This window comes from Manis javanica, chromosome 4 (genome assembly GCF_040802235.1).
Source record: "Manis javanica isolate MJ-LG chromosome 4, MJ_LKY, whole genome shotgun sequence".
Classification (NCBI taxonomy): domain Eukaryota; kingdom Metazoa; phylum Chordata; class Mammalia; order Pholidota; family Manidae; genus Manis; species Manis javanica.
In genome coordinates, this window is record NC_133159.1 from 8,208,779 (window position 1) to 8,228,452 (window position 19,674).

Consider the following 19,674-nt stretch of genomic DNA (forward strand, 5'->3'; position numbering starts at 1 on the left):
TGTGCACACACCCCGGACTGGTCCAGAGCAGTGGTTATTCGGCGGTGTGTTCTCTTGGGGCACCTGTACCTACCTGAGTGCAGTCCTATGACAGGGCCCACCTGTGCAAAGTGCTCCTTTTTGTAGGTATGATGGTTTGAGGACCTGACTCTGAGCCTGTGAATCCTAGCGTGTGTGTGTGTTTGTGTGCGTACAACACCTGTGTGTGTGTTCATGAATAGAAGTGCATGCAGACAGTAATACACGGGAGTAAAAAGCATGTGACCTTAGCAGAGGTCCAGTGTCCGACTCTATGAGCATAAGCATGTAAACGCCCATGCCTGCGAGGGTGAAGCCCTAGGAACGTGTATGGCTTTGTGAGTATGTGTCTCTGGGCTTGCATACCCATAGCTCTCAAATGGCTCAGAGTTCGCTCCATCCCCAGGAGGCCCCTAAAAGCTCTGTGGGCCTCTGGGCCCGGGTCACAGGGCAAGAGTCTGCTGGGTTTAGGGGACAGGGGACACAACCTCATCCTCGCATTCCTCCCTGTCTAGTCAGGGGCACACTGCAAAAGTCCCACCAAGCAGGAGGCCACCCTGCCCTGAGCCAAGCCAGCTTCGTCCTCTAAGGTGCTGACCAGCAGCCTGAGGGGTTACAGCCCCCCCAGTGTTGCTGGGCCCCCCAGGGCCCTGGGCTCATTGTGGAGGCCCTTAGGGCCCTTCCTGCTCCTGCACAACCAAGCAGCCGGGGAACACCTCACACCCTGCCCAGAGGGACCTAGCTTTGACTTGCAGCCACAAGCAAATGGCCTGGGAGGACCCCTGGTGCCCTGCCCCCACCCCCACCTTGTGGTTTCTCTTCCTACAAAATCAACCATCCTGCCCCTGTATTTGCGGGAAGTGGGGGGCCTGCAGGAGGGCTCTCGGGTGCCTGCTCCATTGAGGGGTCACAGCCCCATAGTGAGGTGGGGAACGGGGTGCATGGGCACTGGTGGGGCGCTGGCCACAGCACTCCCAACGGACCCCCATCCCGAGCTCTGGGACCCTTCCCTGCCAGCTGAACCAGGCCCTGTGCTGAGGTGGGAGAGTGTTGGGGGTGAGTTACCCCAGGGGCAGTACCAAGGGTGCGACTGACAGTCTGGATGCAGGACCATCCCCAGGAGGCTGGGTGGAGGGAGGTGAGGAGGTGGGTGAGTGTGACTGGCTCTTAGCCTTGTTAAGTGTCTCCTGAGTGGGAAGTTGGACCTGACTCATTCATTCATGTGCTCAGGAGCCCTCCCCAAACGCCCTGCAGGCTGGGGAGGTGACCAGGGAGCCTTCTCAGCCTCCCAGGAGCTGGAGTGTATGATGTGGGCATCGGGCAGCCCGGACGATGAGGAGGAGCCCTGGCACCTCTGCCAGGGCTTCCATCCAGGAATCTGCCATCGGACTCCACCTTCGGAGAGGGTGCCATCTCCCCAGCCTGGAACTTCCCAGATCCTCTTCTGCAACTGGGCAGGCCTGACAGGGGTGGGGCAGACGGGACTGTGCTGAAGTGGGAGGGAGGAGGACACTGGCCCAGGAGATGTGTTCTCATGGGAAGAGCACCAGCCTGGGAGTCCTGCGTGGAGCCCCGGTTCCTGCACTGACTCGCCAAGCAAGCTGTCTCCTCCCTGGGCCTCTACTTCCCCCTCTGTGAAATGGAGTTAATGACCCTGCCCTGCCCTGCCCTGTGGGAGGCCACAGGAGCAAACCAGTGCTACTGGCTGGGAAAGGACTTTGGGAACCGAGGGAGCAGCCAGCACACCGGAGCCACCGGCCCACATCTGCCTTCCAGCGTCGCTGGGCCCCAGGGAGGCAGCCCAGCTGGTCCGTGGCTTTCAAAACCCGGAACCTGCCCAGCTCAGCATTCCAGAGCCACATTCCTCTGGGCCCCTCTGGGCTCACTGGCCTCTTCTCCAGGCTTCTGATGGACCCTCACGTGGGGAGCCTCCTCCGCCCTCCTCAGACTGGGCTGCCAGTGAGAATATTAGCTGGTGTGAACGCATTTGACGGTGGTGATAAAGGCTGGGCTGCCTAAGGCCCCTGAGCCCCACCCAGCACCCCCACTCCATCCCTCCACTGATAACATCAAGGCTGAGCTGTCTGGGCTCCCCATTCCTGGGTGATGAAATCTTCACTCAGTCAGGCTGGCTAGTACTGCAGTTACCAAATCGCTGTAATTGAGATTAATTTGGGTGTCTGATTGGGTCAGCCCTCACAGGCACCCATTAATTAGTGGGGGAGGCTCAAACCGACAGCTGGGCCCTGCACCCAGCAGAGGCTGGGGCCACTGGCTAGATGGTGATGCAAGATGCCCAGGTGGGTATGTGGCTGGAGGGTGGGGGCAAGCCTGATGGAGCCTCCCCACCCCATGCCACTCCCTCAACCCACTGCATCCTGAGCTCTTCCTCCCCTGCCCAGGTGGGACAGGGCAGCAGGCCTTTGAGGCAGCCCAGGATCTCCAAGCGTTAAAGGGCTCATTAAGGGGGTGGGGAGCCATGGGGTGGGGGATGCTCAGAGGCTTCTTGGACATCAAACAACTCTTGCAAAACTTCTAGATGAGTTAAGTGCAAATGAATTTGAAACAGACAATGAAGTTCCCTTTAGAGACACCTGGGCAGAAAAATGAAGGGAAAAGTGCCCCAGGGAAAGCTCATTTGGGGATTTTTTTTTTTCCTGAACCCAAAACACACCAGGGGAAAAACAAACCCACCCGTCTACCCTAGGTGCCAGAGGCAGGCCAGCACGCCCTGACTCAGTGCTGGGCTGGCAGTGAGCTGGGCACAGATGTGAGGCCCAGGTACACACATGTGAGTGGAGGACGGCAACAGGAACGTGTGTGCAGAGCCTCAAGCACTGGGCACACACTTGCGGAGGTGGCGCCAGCCCTGGCATGGAGCAGAGCCTGTGCTCGCCCGGGAGGATGAGGGCCCATGCATGTGGTCAGCTAGAAGGCCCAAGATGGGGGTGTTGATGGCAGGGAGGAGGGGCAGAGCGCCGGGTCTCCCAGGATGGCAGCAGGCAGGTTCCCCTGTCACAGGAATGCTTTTGGCCCCCACTGAGGTCCCGATCACCAGGCAGGTGCCCCGCCCACCCCACTCACCTGACTTGCTCCAGCAAACTGCTCGGTGTTTTATATTTTCCCTGTGAATCTCACAGAGGGACTTCAGCCCACTCTGGAGCCTGGCTCTTGCCTCCACCTACCTGAGGTGAGGACCCTGGGGTGGCTGGGGCCTAGCCCAGGCTGACCGCAGGGAGCCCTAGACCCTGCCTGTCTACCAAGGTGTCCCTATCACTGACCAGGGACCCCAGGGCTCAGGGCGTGTGACCTCCCCAGGGTCCTAATGGAGCAAACTCCTCACTGCAGCACATTTGCAATTCATGGCTCCAGACAAGATTGCATTAGGGCCCGCTGTCACTTGTGATGAATGTCGCTTGTTTTCCAGAAAAAAATGAGCCCTGGATGCAGAGTGACAGAGCCAAGGGAGGCACCAGGCCTGTTCTCGGCCTGAGGACTGGGGCATGGCCAGCATCCACCCTCAGGGGCCTGTCAGTGGCCTCACACAGCCCTTCCTATTCACCAAGTCCTTCGTGTTCCCTGTCCTACCAGGTCCCCCAGCAGCCCTGCCTGGGATGCTACTTGAGCTGCTCCTCTTGACAGATGAGTAAACTGTGGTTTGCAGGAAGACGGAAGGTCCGTGAAGGTGTGTTGGCTGGAGATGAACTGGAGAGTGGTCCAGGGGTCAGCATGCTCAGAGGGCTTCCTGAGGGGGAGGGTGTGGGAGACTTGTGGGGGAGGCTGACTGATGGGGAGGAAGAAGAATCCCCTGTAGGCTCAGCTGCCCCTACCCCAGCAGCGCTCAGGGATGAGGGGCGGCCCCAGGGATGGGAGCTGCTGTCTGCTCAGCTCTGCCTGCACACTGGCTCCTCTGTCCCTGCCAGCCCTCTTCCCATCCGAAAGAGGGGAGTCCCACAGGTTTCAGGCTCTGGGCAGTGCCTCCTGCTGATGCCAACTTTGATGGGAGTGAAAGGGATTCCTTCCTTCCCATTCCATACTTGACCCAGCCTCAACCATGTCAGGGGAAGCAGGGAACTAGGGTACAGGAATTAGCTGGAGAGCCTCTCCCATTTGTCTCTGCTCCCCACCAGCTTCTCAAAGAGCCAGCAATGCCCAGGCCTTTTGGAACATGGAAGCCTGGGTAGGTCTCCCAGTGACCCGCTCTGGCTCAAGAGCCCACAGTGGCTCTCACTTTCCTAGAGTTTTCACAGTTTATTCTGTTTCCTCCCTACTCCTACGCTAACCATCTGGGAGCCTGGAAGGTCAACATTCAGAAGAATTAATTCTATCATGAGTGTTTTGCCTGGCCCGTTCATTGGAAAAAGAACAGCAGCTCACCTGGGGGCAGCTTTTATCATGTGCCCTCTCACCTCTGAACTTCACACAATGCAGCAGAAGCAGGTGAAGCAGGCGTATGCTGATCCCTGTCACAGATGAGGAAGCAGATGCAAAGCGCTCCTGGGGAGTGGCAGAGGCTCCTGTCTTGGCTGGGACTACTGATTTGTTCCCTGCTCCTAGAACAGTGCCTGGATTATAGTAAGTATTTGCTGGAAGAGTGAACGAATGAATGAATAAATGGCCTCAGCAGAAGACTGTGGAAGCCACGGACTGCTGGAGAGGCTGAGCCCTGGGGCCAGGCACTAAGCCCTTCCAGCCCCCTCCCCTGACCTTCCGCTCCCCCTGTGCCCTAGCCTGCTCACCCAGCCTTATGGGTTCCTCCAGTCAGAGAGTCCTTGGCACCCAGCCCCACAGTCCCAAGACCACCCAAAGGGACCAGAGCATTGCAAGCATAAGAAAAAAAAATGCATTCTCTGGGGGTCTGGAGCCCAAGTCTGACCCCAGATATACCATTATAATAGTGGCTAAGGTGGCCATGCACCATGCTAATGGACCCTTCTTAAGACAACCTGCCAAGGTAGGCACTGTCTTTCTGCCCATTGCACAGAGGTGAAATAGGACTTGGAGCCTGAGAGGTGGGTTAGGACTGGACCCAGGCATCTGACAACATCCCTGGGGATGGCTTGGGTACTCCTAACAGTCTCTTTTCTAGGCCATGAAGCAGTGGGGTGCCACCCCCTTGTGTGGCCCTCCCCTCCCCCATTGGAGCCCCTGTCCCCTAACATTTTTGTCCAAGTAGAAAGTTTCACCTAGAGTGCCAGGTGTCCACTCCCGCCAGCTGCCTGCCCCATCTGTTCTAGGGTGGCCGAGGGATATCCCTGTCCTAGGGCATCGCTCATTGTCCCTCTGATACTTGGGTTTTCCTTGGAACAGGACCAGAGATGCACTCTGGATCCACCCAAGTGACCCTCATCATGCCCCCAGGGCCCAGATGTGCCACATTCCTGCCCCTTCCTCACATGGGCAGATGGTCCTTTCTCCTCTGGCTGCAAACAGCTGCACCACAGCTCTGGAGCATGCCAGAGGCCAAAGCTCAGGGCCCACGTCATCCCCACCTCCAGCTGCACCTTCCAAGACAAGTATGGAGCCGTGGAAGAACATTGGGTCTGAAATGAGCTGGCTCTGGGTTCAAATCTAGCCATTGTCCCAGCTTTGTGTGTGTGTGACCTTAGATAAACTGCTTTAACAATTTGAACTCCAGCTTTCTCGTCTATAAAATGGGCGTGCCCATGCCATAAACCAAAAAGAGCTAGCGGGGCTCACGTGAGTTGTTTGTAAACCACCAGGCACATAGTAGGTGCTAGAGACAGGGTAAATGGTATGATCCATTCTATAAACGGGGCGTGCAGTGCGGTACTCTGAGCCAGTGGGCACCATCCCTCCAGGTCCCTGGGTTCTATACACTTCTGTCATCAATCAGAGCTGCTGTGCCACTTCTGTGGCCATCTGTCAGCACCAGCTGCTGCCTGCCGCCATCAGGGCACCAGGCGAGGCCCCAGATGCCCTGGGGGCCCTGCCACACCCTGTCCTCCCAGCAGACAGCTCCAGCCTGCCTTCCAGCTCCCAGATGAGGGGACTCCGGCGGCTCCCCCAGGTCCCAAGGGCACCCCCTTTATCCTCCCCTCAGAGTCTTCTGCACCCCCAGGGGCTCCTCATGAAGGTCTGGAGCCCAGGGACCAGGCTGGAAGCCCCTCTGCTCCCACAGCGCAGCTCCCACCCCTCCCACCCTCCACCCGACTCTTACCACATCCTGCCACAGCCCTGCATCTATTTCATCAGGCCAAGGATTGCTTTTTAAATAAATCTAAAAAACTCCACTTCCTCCTTGGCAAGTTCATTTTAAGTCATTTTATCTCTTTCCCCCCTATATTTTTCCCAAATAATGTGATTAAGTGACTCAGCGCCGGCTGCCTCTGGCAGGCCTGGCCTCTAATTCAGTTTGAGGACGGTCACCTTTGACCCCACTCCACTCTGGCTAAGAGAACACTTAAGCGATATTCTACCGCTTCCTACAGAAAGAGGCCGGGTAGGGGGGCCGCCAAGTGGTAGGGGAGGCGGCGGGCGGCAGGGGGGGGAAGCGAAACAAACTTTCACATAAAATTATGGTATATGGATAATTGAGAAGTTTAAAAACATGAATCTAATTGTACAGTCCCCGGAGAAACCCATATCGAGCCACCCTATAAGAGGCCTGGAATCTCCCGATGATGATTTATTGCTAAATCCTAGTATTTTTCAATACATTATAGTTTTTAAATTGTGTTTAAATTGAGTGTAGAGGAGCAGAGGCCATTAGGAGATGCAGAAATGATGATTATATTTAAATATTCATGCACGCAGTACCTTATTATTGAATCTGAACACTAACAAAATCAATATTAAGTGCGGTTTGACATGAATTTATTTATGAATTTCGACTTTCTAAGTACTGTATTTTTTCACTCAAAAATTGTGAGTATAATGTAGTAATGATATCAAAACACAGTGTCAGAGAGCATTAGCTGGGGAGGTTATAAACCTCTGGATTAGGGGGCCCCAGGTTGCCCTCAAAAGTGCTTAGTACACAAAACCCAATTCCTTTTTTTTCCTTCCCTGTTTCTGAATCGTGCAAATCCACATACACTCCAGGGAGAGCGGGTGGGGAGGATGGGGGAGGAAGGGCTTCTCGGCTGGCAAGGCAGGCAGAACGCGAGCCCTCAGCTCAGCCTAGGCTGGGGTGCAGGGGCTCCAGTGTTCTCTGTGGGGTCCTCCCCTGAGCGCCACACCCAGGAAGCAGCCCCTCTGGCCAGGGGACCCCAGAGAGTCCCAGGGGATCCAGTGCTCTAACTCCCTAGAGGGGCACATCCTCCGGGTGGGAAGGTCTGAAGGTCCCTTTATTTCCCATATTTTTTATTCTGGGGGCAGAGTGGAAGCTGGTGGGGTCTGGCCCCAAGAAAGCAAGGCAGAAGGAGCTAGAAAGAGTGCCTTTGCCCTCAATTTCTGGGTCCTGCCACTAAGCGTATCCAGAGCAGAAAGTTTAGGCCACCTCCTCCTGCTTGCCCACCAGGACCAGCTGCCCAGACTGGCACTGATTTTGGTGAAGATGAATGTGCAGGGCCTCACCTTCCCTGGGCCCCCTCTTTTCTCCATCCACAGTATCTCCTTTGCATGCCCTGGGACCTTTCCCCAGCTCCTCTGCCACTCCTGCCCAGGAGGCCACCTGCAGCTGGAGGGCTGGTCCTCTGAGCCCTTCCAGAGACCTGATGTCTGCCTGTTGGCTCGGCACCCGAGTCTGGCACAGCTACATCAGCCAGCGGTGGTCCCCACATGTGTGGAACCACCTTACCGTACCTCATTCGTGCACGCCTGGACCTCACAGGGCCCTGTGCAGACATACACATACACACTGCCAGCATAGGAGGGATCAGTGGCTGGCAAGGGTGAGACCCCATTTTCAGGTGAAAAGCAACTCCTGGGTAAGTAACCTTTTTGGAAATGGGCAACATGCCTGCCCCAAGGGGAAAGAACAAATACAGTTACTGTCCCTGATCTAAGCTGATGCCTCTCAGTGCCCGGCTCCCCCACCCCCCCGCCACCCCACTGTCACCCATACCTGACCCGGACTGTCAGAGACCCCAGGGTCCTCCAAATAGAATCCTGCCCCCCACATCCATAAACCTGCAAACCCCTATGGTACCCCCCAACACCGTAACACAGAGTCCTTCACGCAGAAGCACACAAAGCCAGCACACACCCTTGAACACACAGTGAGGCCACAGTCATCTTTATGCACAGCTCACACTTCAACACACAGACACCCCAACAGAGATACACCCCCACTTCCCAACACCTAAAGCCCTCAGCACACGCACACGGCGGCCTTGAAGCTGGCTGGGGGCCAGGTGAGCAGCGCAGCATTCTGACAGTGGCAGAGGCAACCTAGGGTCCAGGGTCAAAAAGCACTTAGAAGCTTTGATTCAGAATATTCATCAGCCTTTGGGGGAAAAAAAATGAAAAAGCCCACACAGGGGGAGGGAGAGGAAAAACTCAACCCCGACCCTAAACTCTTTTCCAGTAAATCGATGTATTTTGCTATAATTTTATTAGGAATATAAAAGGAGCCTTTTCAAAAGTGCTTAGGACGCAAAAAAAAGAGGCGGGCGATGGAAACATTAGTCTGTCTGTATTAGCAATCCCATAGTCACATTTTATTGTTACTGTCAGGATGCAAAAGCTGTGCTTAAAACAAAATAATACATAATGTATTACTGAGGCATAAACATCAGTGAGCCTCGAGCGGCCGGCGTTTTTATTTTAAAAAGAAGAGGCAAGAAAAAAAAAAGATAGAGGGGCAGAGGGTGGGGGAGGGGTTCAGGCAGCATCTGGGGATCTGCAAATCAAGCTGGGAGCTGGGATCCCAGACCCAAGCACTGAGGAGCCCCAAGCAGGGTGGGGGCTGACTCCCAGCAATGGTTTCAACCACAATGTCACCCCCTTAGTCTCCTCCCCAGAAAAATCTGTTCCCTAAAGTCGCCCCAGGACCTCCCACCTTAGCACTGAATGGTTTATAAAGCTCTGCCCCTACCTGGACCCTCACTCATCCCAGGGAAGGAGGCTGGGCAGCTATTCTTCTCCCCATTTTGCAGGTCAAGACATTGAGGCCCAGAGATGGACAGTTGTTGACTCCAGGTCATACAACCCGTGAGGGATGTGGTCAAGACCAGGATCCAGAGCAGAGTACCAGAGTTCAGTGCCCTTTCCACTATACCCAGCTGCCCAGGTGCTTGACAGTCTCCAGACTGGGCCCCTGGATGGGTCTCTCAGCCCCACCCTTGTCCCTATAATCCATTCCCCCAAATCAGCAAGTGTAATCTTTCAAAATGCAAACCAAATCTTGTCTCTCCTGTGCTGACATCCTCCATGCATGTTGCGTCCCACCTAGGGGACACTCTGGGCCCAGCAGGGTCCTCCTTGGTCAGCCCACCCCTCTCTGTGGCCTCCTTCCCCACCCCCACCTTTTCTCACTTTGCAGCAGATCCACAGATCTTTAGACCTTTGCTCTATGCCTCCAGTCCACTAAGCTCGCTCCTGCTTAGTCTGGACTCCTGTTCCCTCTGCCTGGCCCTTTACATCAAAAACTGCCTCCTCTGAGAAGTCCTCCAGGATCACCCAGTCTAAACTAGACCCTCCATCACTTTTCATCTTCTTTCACTTCTTCATTTACTTGCTTATTGCCTATTTCTCCCAAACTAGAGCAGAAGCCCCAAGAAGACAGGTCTTGTTCTCTGCGGTGTCCCCAGCATCTGGAATGCACAACCCATGTGTCGATGGATGGGTGGACCCCACTGCCACTTGGCTGTCATCATGGACTAAGGTTGGAGTGCATCTGAGTCTCAACTTCTTCTGGCCTGTGGCCTGTCCTGCTCTGTTCCCAAAGTCCTCAGGGAATACCCATGTTTGGGGGGCTCCACCACCACGCCAGAGCCAGAGCCCCCAACTTGGACCTCAGCCACCATAGCTTGCACAGTTGAAGACAGGGCCTCTGCATTTCAGCACCATCTGGACCTAGCACTGCCTGTAACAACTGGGAAGACTCCTCCCCCATCCTGTGCCCACCCCCACGCTTTTCCCAGCTGTTCCTGCCACACTGCGGGAGCTGGCTGTGCCTGCCCACCCAGAGATTCCCCTCCAGGTTCTGACCCTCTCCTGGGCCCTCGGTCAGGCAGCTGCTGAAGGACTAGGGCAGAGTAAGGACTTTTCAATCCCTCCCCCTCCTGCCTCAGGCCCTAGCTCCTCCCCTCCCACCCTCCACCCTCCCATCTCAGGCCCTAGCTCCTCTCCTCCCACCCTGCACCCTCCCATCTCAGGCCCTAGCTCCTCCCCTCCCACCCTCACCCTTCCGAGTCAGCCTCCCCCCACTGAAGGCTTCTGCATAGTCTCAGGCCAGCTCTGGGGTTCCACGGATCACTCAGGGGCCACTGAGCCTTATGGGAAGGCTTAGGGGAGCAGTATAAGAAGGGAACCAGGCAGACCAGCTTTGAGTTGTGGCTCTGCTTCTTATTAGCTGTGTGACTTGGATAATTGCTTTAACTTCACTGTGCCTCAGTTTCCTCCTCTGTAAAATGGGGACAAGAATGGTGTCTACCTCTTCAGGACTTTGTGAGGCTTGTGGAGGAATGTAAGGTATGATAATCCTGCAGCACAGAGCTCAGCATTTGGGGGCTGCCATCTCATTCAAGGGAAGGGCCATGGGGGGCAGGGAACCCAGCCAGGGCCAGAATGGAGGTTGCTAGGACTATCACCTCCCCCACACTCACCCCTGAGCCCTTCTGGGGCAGCTCCCTACTGTCTCAGGGAACTTGGTGCCACCTAGTGGTGGGCAGGGGCATGGGGGCCTGGCAGGAGCAGGATGGGGCCCTGGGCAGGATGGACACCAGAGAGATGAGAAGGCAAGAGGCAGTCCACTTGCCTCACCAAGCACTGCCTGGGGCCAGCACATGCCCAGGAGGCTGCCCTGCCCCACCCTGGCAGCCGTCTTGGTAAAACAGGAGAGGGAGGGCCACCTCCAGGATGCCCTGTGCCCAGCTCAGGGGTCTCTGGCCAGCCCCACCAGCCACAGCGCCGAAGCCTGCGGTCCCGAGGAAGGAGACTGAGAGTGTAGCAGGAGGGAGCCAGGACTGTCATCCCCCAAGTAGCCCCAGCCTCCTGTCCATCACACTCCCTCCCACCCACAGGACCTGGGACAGCTGGAGGTCCTGTGCGTCACGGCTGGATGACTCTGTTCATTCCTGCACCAAGTCCTTCCAAGCAGCATGAATCTGTTGACCCCCACTATGTGCCAGGGCACTGGGGATGCAGAGGGAACAAGACAAATGCTTGTTTGTAAGTCTATGAGGTTTATGTTGTGTGGGGGGAAGAGGGGATGGGGTAGGGGTAGGGAGAGGGATGGGAAGGGGCAGAAAAGCAAACAGCTAATCCTGATGGTATGTCTAAACCAGCACAGATGGTTCAAGTGTTGAGGGCCACAAAGCATGGGGTTTGGGGGGTAGAATGTGGAAAGCAGCCCCCTCCACAGCATCACCTGGTGGTTAAGGCCTTGGCTCTATGCTGCCAAGATACCTGACTGTAATCTAGCTGTGTGGCTTTGGGTGAGCTATTTAACCTCTCTGGACCTCTCACTACCTGATGGGCACGCTTGTCACCAGGACTAAATCAGGTGCAGAACACAGAGGATCTGTGGCTTCTATAGTAACCTCAGTTCCAGGACCGTTTGCTTCTCAAGACCTTTATCACACACACAAACCACACACAGACCAGAGGGACACCACCAGGGACTGTGGACCTGCTGCTTATCTGTGTAGGCACGCCCCAGTGGTCTCGGGAATTAGGGCTGAGCCTGGCCAAGTGTGCAAAGCCCTGAGTGTGCAAGACCATGCTTGCCTATGGATGCCCAGCTCAGGGAGCCATCTGTGCATCTTCACATAGTGAGCATTGTGCAAATGAGCCTGTAAACACCGTGTGTGCACCTCTGTGTCCACGGGGCTGGGGGTCTGCCCCTCTGATGTGTGCGCCTGTCATGGGGGCCCCCCAGCACCACCACAGTGCTGGCAGCAGGGCTGTGCTCTTGGGAAAGGAGGGCCCTGATGGGCTGTAATTACTACGAGGGAGTCACTGTGGGGAGTCACTCGTTTACTCTCCGCCTGTCCCCAGCCTCTCAGGGTTACTGGCCTCCGCCTGTCAGAGCTGGGGGTGAAGAGAGCTTCAAGCCCCCCGTCCTGGTGCCAACTCCTGATCCCCTCGTGCTGCAGGGGTTGGGCCCTGGGGTTGGGGAGTCTGCCCTGACTGGGATAGGGGGCAGAGCCCAGGGAGGCCTCTGCCGTCACAATCAAGGGCAGCGCTGAGGCTGGCCTCTGAGCCCTGCCCTGCGTGGGGGTACCTGGGTGGAGGCCACAAGATCTCTGGGTCAGGGAGACCCAGGTTCTAATTTCTCCCCCTACCTCTTCATGCTTGTGTGGCCTTGGACAAGCCATGTAACCTCCTGAGCGTCATTCCCTCCCTTTAAAACAGCCGTAAAGATATTCACTGTGCAGGGTCCCTGGTAGGAACTGACGTCCCAAGGACACGAGGTGCTTGGCCCCTTGCACTGGGCAGGTTCTCATGAACGGCAGCCTCTGTCGGCGCAGCGGGCTTGTTCACAGGGCTCGAGGAGCCGGGCGCAGAGCACGGCTGGCACCGTCTCAGTTGGCGACTCCTCCCAGCAGTCCTCCACAGTGGCCGCTCCATTGCTGTCCCCGTTCTCCAGTTCTCAGGGTGAGGAACCTGCAGCTGGCCGGGGCAGAGTCATTTGCCTGGGTCATGGGACGTGCCAGTGGGAGAAGCAGGCCTTGCAGTTAGCAGGCAGACTCCAAGCCTCAGCTCTTCCCCTCCGCCGTCCTGGCCCTGCCCTTGGGGTCCCCCTGCTCCCAGCAGACCCTGCCTCACGCCCCGGGTTAGCCTTCAGGGCTGGATTTTGCTGTGGGTCACCAGGCTGCCACCAAAGGCCATGAGGAGAAACCAGGATGACCAGATGGACCCTCCTTCCCATGCCATCCCCACCCTGACCACTGTCCTGTTACCAGCCAGTCGGGGTCAGTCTGCCTGAGGGGCTGCCTCCCCCTCTCTGGGGATCCCTGAGCTGGAGGATCCCAGGCTCCTCCTTGAGGATCCAACATTTTCTTTTCACAGGGGGGGAAACTAAGGCCTGGAGAGGGAAAGCCCCCATCCAGTGTCACTCAGAGGCCCACACGGGGTGCCACAGCGATCCCTGCAATGAGAGCTCAGAGGTGAATGCAGGGGTGGAAGCCTTGAGGGAGGCCCCGGGAACAGCGGGCATTCTCTGTGCCTTCCCAGGCATCCGACAAGCCCTTCCTGCGAGCTCGAGCTGGGGCAGGAGGCAGGGTGCTGGGGGGTCATTAGCTCACCGCCTGCTGGGGAAAATCAGCCACTAAAACAGTAGAAATCAGTGAGGTGAGCCTCACAGGAGTGCATCGTCTGCCACAGGAGGTCAGGGTAAGCTTCCTGGAGAAGGTGAAGCCTTCCCTGGCTCCAAGCCAGAGTCTGAGCTCCGTCCTAAAGGAGAACGCAGACATTTGCCGGACAAATGGAGAGGAAGGGGAACTACAGGGAGGGGCAAGCGTGACCAAAGGTGGGGCTTGTGGGAAAACGTGAGGTTCTGGGGAGCATGGCCTGGTCCCTCCACGGAGGGTGTGGGAAAACCGGGAGGCCCAGGTGAGACTGTTCTAGTAACTATGGCTGCACAACACACCAGCCCAAAACTTAGTGGCATAAAGCAACCATTTTATTATGCTCACAGATGGTGTGGGGCAGGAAATTGGACAGGGCAAGGCAGAAACCTGCTCCACCACCCTGGGCAGCACCTGGAGAGCCCCAAAAGCTGGAGGTGACTTGATAGCCAAGGGCTGGAGTCAGTGAAGGCTTGTCATTCACACGTCTGGCTGTTGGCTGGAACCCCGCCCATGACCTCTCTATGTGGTCTGTCCATGTGGGTTCACTTGGCTTCTTCACAGCGTGGTGACTGGGTTCCAAAGCCTGGTCTCCCAAGAGAAGACAGAAGCGCGTGGGATTTAATGACCTAGCCTTTGAAGTCACATAGTGTCACTTCCGTCACATTCCCGTCTAAGGAGGCATTTGCAAAGGTCTGCCCAGATCCAAGGGGAGGAATGCAGCCTCCCCCTGGAAGGGAGGACCCTCCAGATCACACTGCAAGAACTCAGGGAGAGGGAGGTGCAGGCATGGCCTATTGGCAGACATAACTGGCTACAGAGCGCATGCCCATCTTGAATGCTTGTTGATGGGGCTGATGTCCCTGGTACATAAGGGAAGAAAAAGACACCAGGAATAGAGAGAAAAGAAGACAGAAACGTGGGGTCTCACCACCAGTCAGGGACAGAAGCTGATGTCCTAGATTAGGAAGTCCTCATGGTCTACTAAGCTGTTGCCTGGCCCCACGGCGCTGGGGTTCCAGGGCCCTTCCACAACCTTGGGAGGCTCTGAGGCCTGGGAGGTGGGGTCTGCATGGAGCCCCTTCCTTCCGGGCTGAGGGTCCCTGCCTCTGGCTGCTTCCTCTCAGGTTCTGGACTTTCCCAGGCACAGGGGACAGCAGCACAGGGGTGCCTCAGCCACCCCCAGTCTTGCTCTCACACCCCTGCCTTTGTAGTAGGCCAGGAGCCTCCCAGCAGTGGGTAAACCTCACAGACGTGCTAGTGGTCCTGGGCAGTCTGAGACGGGATGGGAAAGAGAAAGGAGGCTTGCCTGCTAGACCCTGCCAGGCTGGGCCTCTCCTCTTCTCCCTCCCCCCCCAGGGACCTCAGACCACAGACCACAGACAAGCGTGGCCTGTCAGCTGCAGAGCCCCTGCCTTGTCATCAGACTCACAGGTCCAGGTGACAGTGATCATTCCCCCTCCCTCAGCTGGGCAGCCTCCATCAGCACGGAGCCACTGAGGCAGGGTTTGGTCTTCCAGCCTGATAAACCCAGTAACTCATTATTTTGCCTAGAAGTCTGTCCCCCCCAACTTCACTGTGAGCAATTAAGGGTTGGCCCGGCCTGTTCATCTCTGTGTCCCAGCACAGAACCTGGCACACAGCCGGTTCTTGGCATATGTTGAATGGACAAATGAATGAATGAATGAACCTTTCTGATTTCTATTCTCAGTGCATAGCGCTGTGCCTGGCACATAATGGGCTCAATAAGCATTTGTTGAATGAAGGAGGGAATGAGTCTTATTTTTCTCTGGATCCCTAATGCCCAGTACATAGTAGGTGTTCAGGATTTGCTGAATTGAAATGGAAAAGCAGAACTCCTGCGGGCCTGCCTGGCCCAAAGGGAACTTCTGTGCTGGACTGTTGCAGAGACTGTCTCCAGGAGTCCCTGCCTTCACATACCAGGAGGGCCTGGGTTTTGGATGCCCGTGTTCTCCCCATGCCCACCCTCCACCAGGTCCAGAGCAGGGGTGAGGATGGGGAGCCTCCTCTCCCCTGGTACAGGAACAGGTAGGTCAGAGGCCGGGGGAGAGAGGGGACGGCAGGCAGTCCGACGGACAGACACCAGTGTGGTGGGCCCTCCCCACCTAGGTGACACCAGGGCCCCCAGGGGCATCTCTGGAGACACTCCCTGCCAACCAGGCCATCCCTGTGAGTGCCCCAGCAGAAAGGGCTCCTCTGGAGCCCCCCACCCTCAGGGCCCTGCTTCCCAACTCTCAGTGAACTCAGTAAGTTGGGGGGCGGGAGGGGCAAGGAGAGGGGGAGATAAAATTCTTCCTGACAGTTTAAAGAGTTTTGGCATTTTCACACAGGCACATGTAATATTTAAATTACTTCCCCTCAGCACGCCCTCATGCCTGCCTTGGCTTCCCCAGGTGAATTTGTAGGCGCTGAAATGGTCTAATTTCCCACATAAGCCATGTCAAATATAATTTGGGTGCAAAGTTGGTAATTATACGTAACATCAGTCTGATGTTAAAAACACTGAAAAATTTAGCAAGAAGACACTACTGGAGAGACAGAAGTCTGAGGCCCAGCCAGGAAAAGGCAGGCCTGGGCCCCGATGAAGCCAAAGTCTTTAATTAATAATAGCATGTTTTCAGGGACTCAAAGGACGCAGGTCCCCAACTGTCTGAAACTCCTTTGTCTACTAATTACCAGCATTTGGTGGCAGAGGGGCAGGGAGGAAGTCGCAGGGGGCACGGATCCTGGCTGAGGCTGCTGAGGTTTCAGCTGGGGCTGCAGCTCACCTGTGGGCCAACGTTCTGCTCCAGGTAGCCCCGCTCTGCTCCCCTGTCGCCGGAGACCACCCCCTGTGAGTCCAGGGTCAACAGCGGGAAGGGGCTTGCATCCCCTTGACCCTGTGGGTGAACTGAGGGGAGGAGCAAGGTTTGGCCGCAGGCCAAGCAGCCCCAGTGAGGCTTAGAGGGTCCAGACAAGACACCTCTGCCTCTCTTGGTGAAGGTGGGGCTTTTCCCTTTTCTTTTCAAACAATTTAATGGACCCTATTTCTGTAAGGACAGACACCGTGTCTTGTTTGTTCACCCCTGTGTCCCTAGCATCTGGCACATATTAGATGCTCAGTAAATATTTGTTAAATGAATGTGCTGTGAGGAACAAGCACTAATTACTCCTCAGACTCACCCCCTGTGGATGAATGAGACCCCCTCCCACCAGCTGTGACCTTGGGGTGGTTACCAAAACTCTGCCTCAGTTTCCTCATCCATAAAATGGGCATAACAACAGCTCTACCTTCTAGGATTACTCTGAATTCTGAATGAGAATCTCTGCATAAACAGCGCCTGGCAGGAAGCTTTTGTTTTGCTAAGGGAGATGGGTGAGGTGTGGCTCTGTACAACTGCTCTTTAGAAGGGGTTTAGGGGTTTCCAGAAACGGTGTGAAGGTGAGGAGAGGAGAAGCAGCCAGCAGGACAGAGGAACCTGAAGTGAAGAATCAGAGATTTCCAGTAGACAGTTGGGAAAAGTTTCTGCTGTTGGGGGCATGGTAAAAATACCTTCTTCCTTAATTCCCTAAGAAATATTCAATACAAATATCCTCTCTTAGTACACGATACGGAGTTGTGTCAGTTTGGGATGTATAGCCTGCCAGTGGGCAGGGATGGGACTTATGATACCTGTGGGAGGTGGCCACTTCCAGAGGTGGGTCCCATTATCATTATGCACATTCTGTCGATGTGAAAGCAAGTGCCCACACTTCACATTCTAGCATGCTTGGTTTGCCTTCAGACTCTGCTGTCTTAACCCTTTGGTCTCCTCCCAGCACATCTGAAGATTCTGCCAAACAGTAATAAAAACTGTGGCTGACATGAAGCACTTCCTGAGAGCAGGACGTCCTGGCTTACCCTCCCTCATCCTAACAATGCTGGGAGGCGGGCACTGTTAGTGTGCCCATCTTACACATGCCCATGGCTCAGAGGGGTTCAATCACTTGCCCCAGATCACAGGATGGGGAAGTGGAGTGAAACCCAGGCTGGCCCAGAGGGGCCTTTACCTGGAAAGGGACCAGCCCGCCAAACACCACCCTTCTCCGCCCCTGCTGCAGCTGTTAGACCTTCTACATGGTGGTTCTCAGCCCTGTGCATGGGATCATCTGGGGACTTTAAAAGCACTGATGCCCAGTTTTGGAGTGGCCTGGATGCTACCTGGGCCACAGGATTTTGTTTTAATTCCCAGGTTATCCCAATGTTGGGAGCTACTGCCTTGGCCCTGCTTCCGCAAAGTCCCCTTAAGCTTCTCCAACTGCAACGTGCACGCAAATCACCCAGAAATCACCCGCTAATACAGTAGCTCTCAGTGGGCTGGAGCCTGGGACTCTGCACTTGTAACAAGCCTCAGGTGATGCTGAGGCTGCTTGTTCAAGGACCACACTTTGAGTAGCAAAGTTCCACACGATGGCTCAGGAGCTTGTCTGCACATTGGAATCACCTGTGGAGTTTGAAATCATTCAGATGCTCAGGTCCCAGCCCAGAGATTCTGGTGTCATTGGAAAAGAAGGCCAGTGATTTGGGGAGTCCTTTGAAAAAATACCAAGTACCAAAGCCACATCCCAGATCAGTTAAATCAGAGTCTCTGGGGTGGCATTTGGGCACCTGTGATTTTGAAAGCACCCCAGGATTGAGAATCACAGCTTTGAACTGTACCTCACAAAGCATTTGCTGTAGCCAAATGCTTTCAAACCCAGGCTCTGATATGGCCTTCAGATTCATTATATCTAGGGTGGAACCCAGGACTCAGCATTCTTAACACACTTGCCAGGGGATGCTGATGCCAGGGACCATGGCCATATGTCAAGAAACATTCCTCTGTTTTCCTCATCCTTGGCCCCTGCTCAGCTAACCCCTCTAAACAGCATGCCCCACCTCCACCAGCTGAAAGTATTCACTGGGCTTGCAGGGCCTCATTGCCTAGGGCTCCAGGAACCCCACAAGGGGAGATGAGAAAGACCGGAGAGGGACACAGACGGAAGGCTGATAGAACCTGGCCCATGCCGCAGCCTTCTGTCACCACCTTTGCGGCTGACCAGGGCTCAGAGGTCAGCTTTGCCCTGGACAGGCAAGGAAGCAGGATTCCTGGCTTCCAAGGAAGGCAGGGGTGGGGCAGGGACTGGAAAACCAGACAGAAGGGCTCCTGTCTAGCCAGTTCCTCCCCCCGGCTCCCTGGGCCACCCACACAGGCAAGTCAGGACAACACCCCCAGCCATGCCTCCATTCCTGTGTTTCTAAAATAAAGAGAATGATCTCGCCCCTCCTTACCTTGTATGTATGATTGTGTGTGTGTTTTACTTTTAGATTAAAGTAGTAACTGCTCAAGGCAATGAATTCAAACAGATCATAAACATGTTAAGTGAAAAGTCTCTTTCAGAGGTACCACTGTTAACAGTTTCTTGTGTGTGGTTCCAGACATTTTCTTTGCATGTACAAACACACATCTATAAATACTTTTTTAAAAATGGGATTGTATATGTTGCAATTTGTTTTTTGTGTTTAGCAATATATCATGGGTATCCTTCCATGGAAGTCCATAAAGATCTATCTCATTCGATTTGAAGGCTGCATAGTATTCCACAGTATGGATATGCTGTTATTTATTAGCCATTCTCCTACTGACAGACATTTAGGCTGTTTTCATTTCTTTCCAATGGACACATATGAGTGCCCCTGAGTACTTCTACAAGTACATCCGTAGTACCTTGCTGGGGATGGCATTGAGGGCAACTGATGTTCCATCTCTCATTTGAGGAGAGATTGACAGCTGGAGTCTGCAACAGGCATGGATCTTTAGTGAGAAGGTGACAAAGAGTAACTCTGTTCCAAGTGGACAGAGTTGCCATGGATTTTGCACCACAGTAGGATTTCATTTAGAAATTGACCAACAGCACCTCTTTCACTTCCATGATCACCACCAGCACCAATAATATCATTGAATCATGGCTACTAGCACCACTGTGTCCACCAGCCAGACCTTCAACACCAGGGCCACCACCATAGTCACCAACACTGTCATTTCCACATCAGCCCACGTTCTCAGTTACGGACAACAGAACTCACTCTGATTTAAGTGGAAAAGTATTATAAAAGGGTATTCCACTTGTAAATATAAAATCTAAAACTAAAACCTCCTAGAAAAAAACCATAAGAGAACTACTTTAAGACTTACAATTAAAGATTTCTTGGGACAGT

At 54.9% G+C, this 19,674-nt stretch overlaps 1 long non-coding RNA gene across 1 annotated transcript; it reads left to right on the forward strand.

The window, feature by feature from the left end:
- The first annotated feature begins 3,605 nt into the window (after nt 1-3,605).
- LOC140848646 (uncharacterized) lies at nt 3,606-5,555 on the forward strand. Its single transcript, XR_012129737.1, has 3 exons — nt 3,606-3,703; nt 4,450-4,593; nt 5,329-5,555. It is a non-coding gene; the product is annotated as an uncharacterized lncRNA (long non-coding RNA).
- Nucleotides 5,556-19,674: the final 14,119 nt, after the last annotated feature.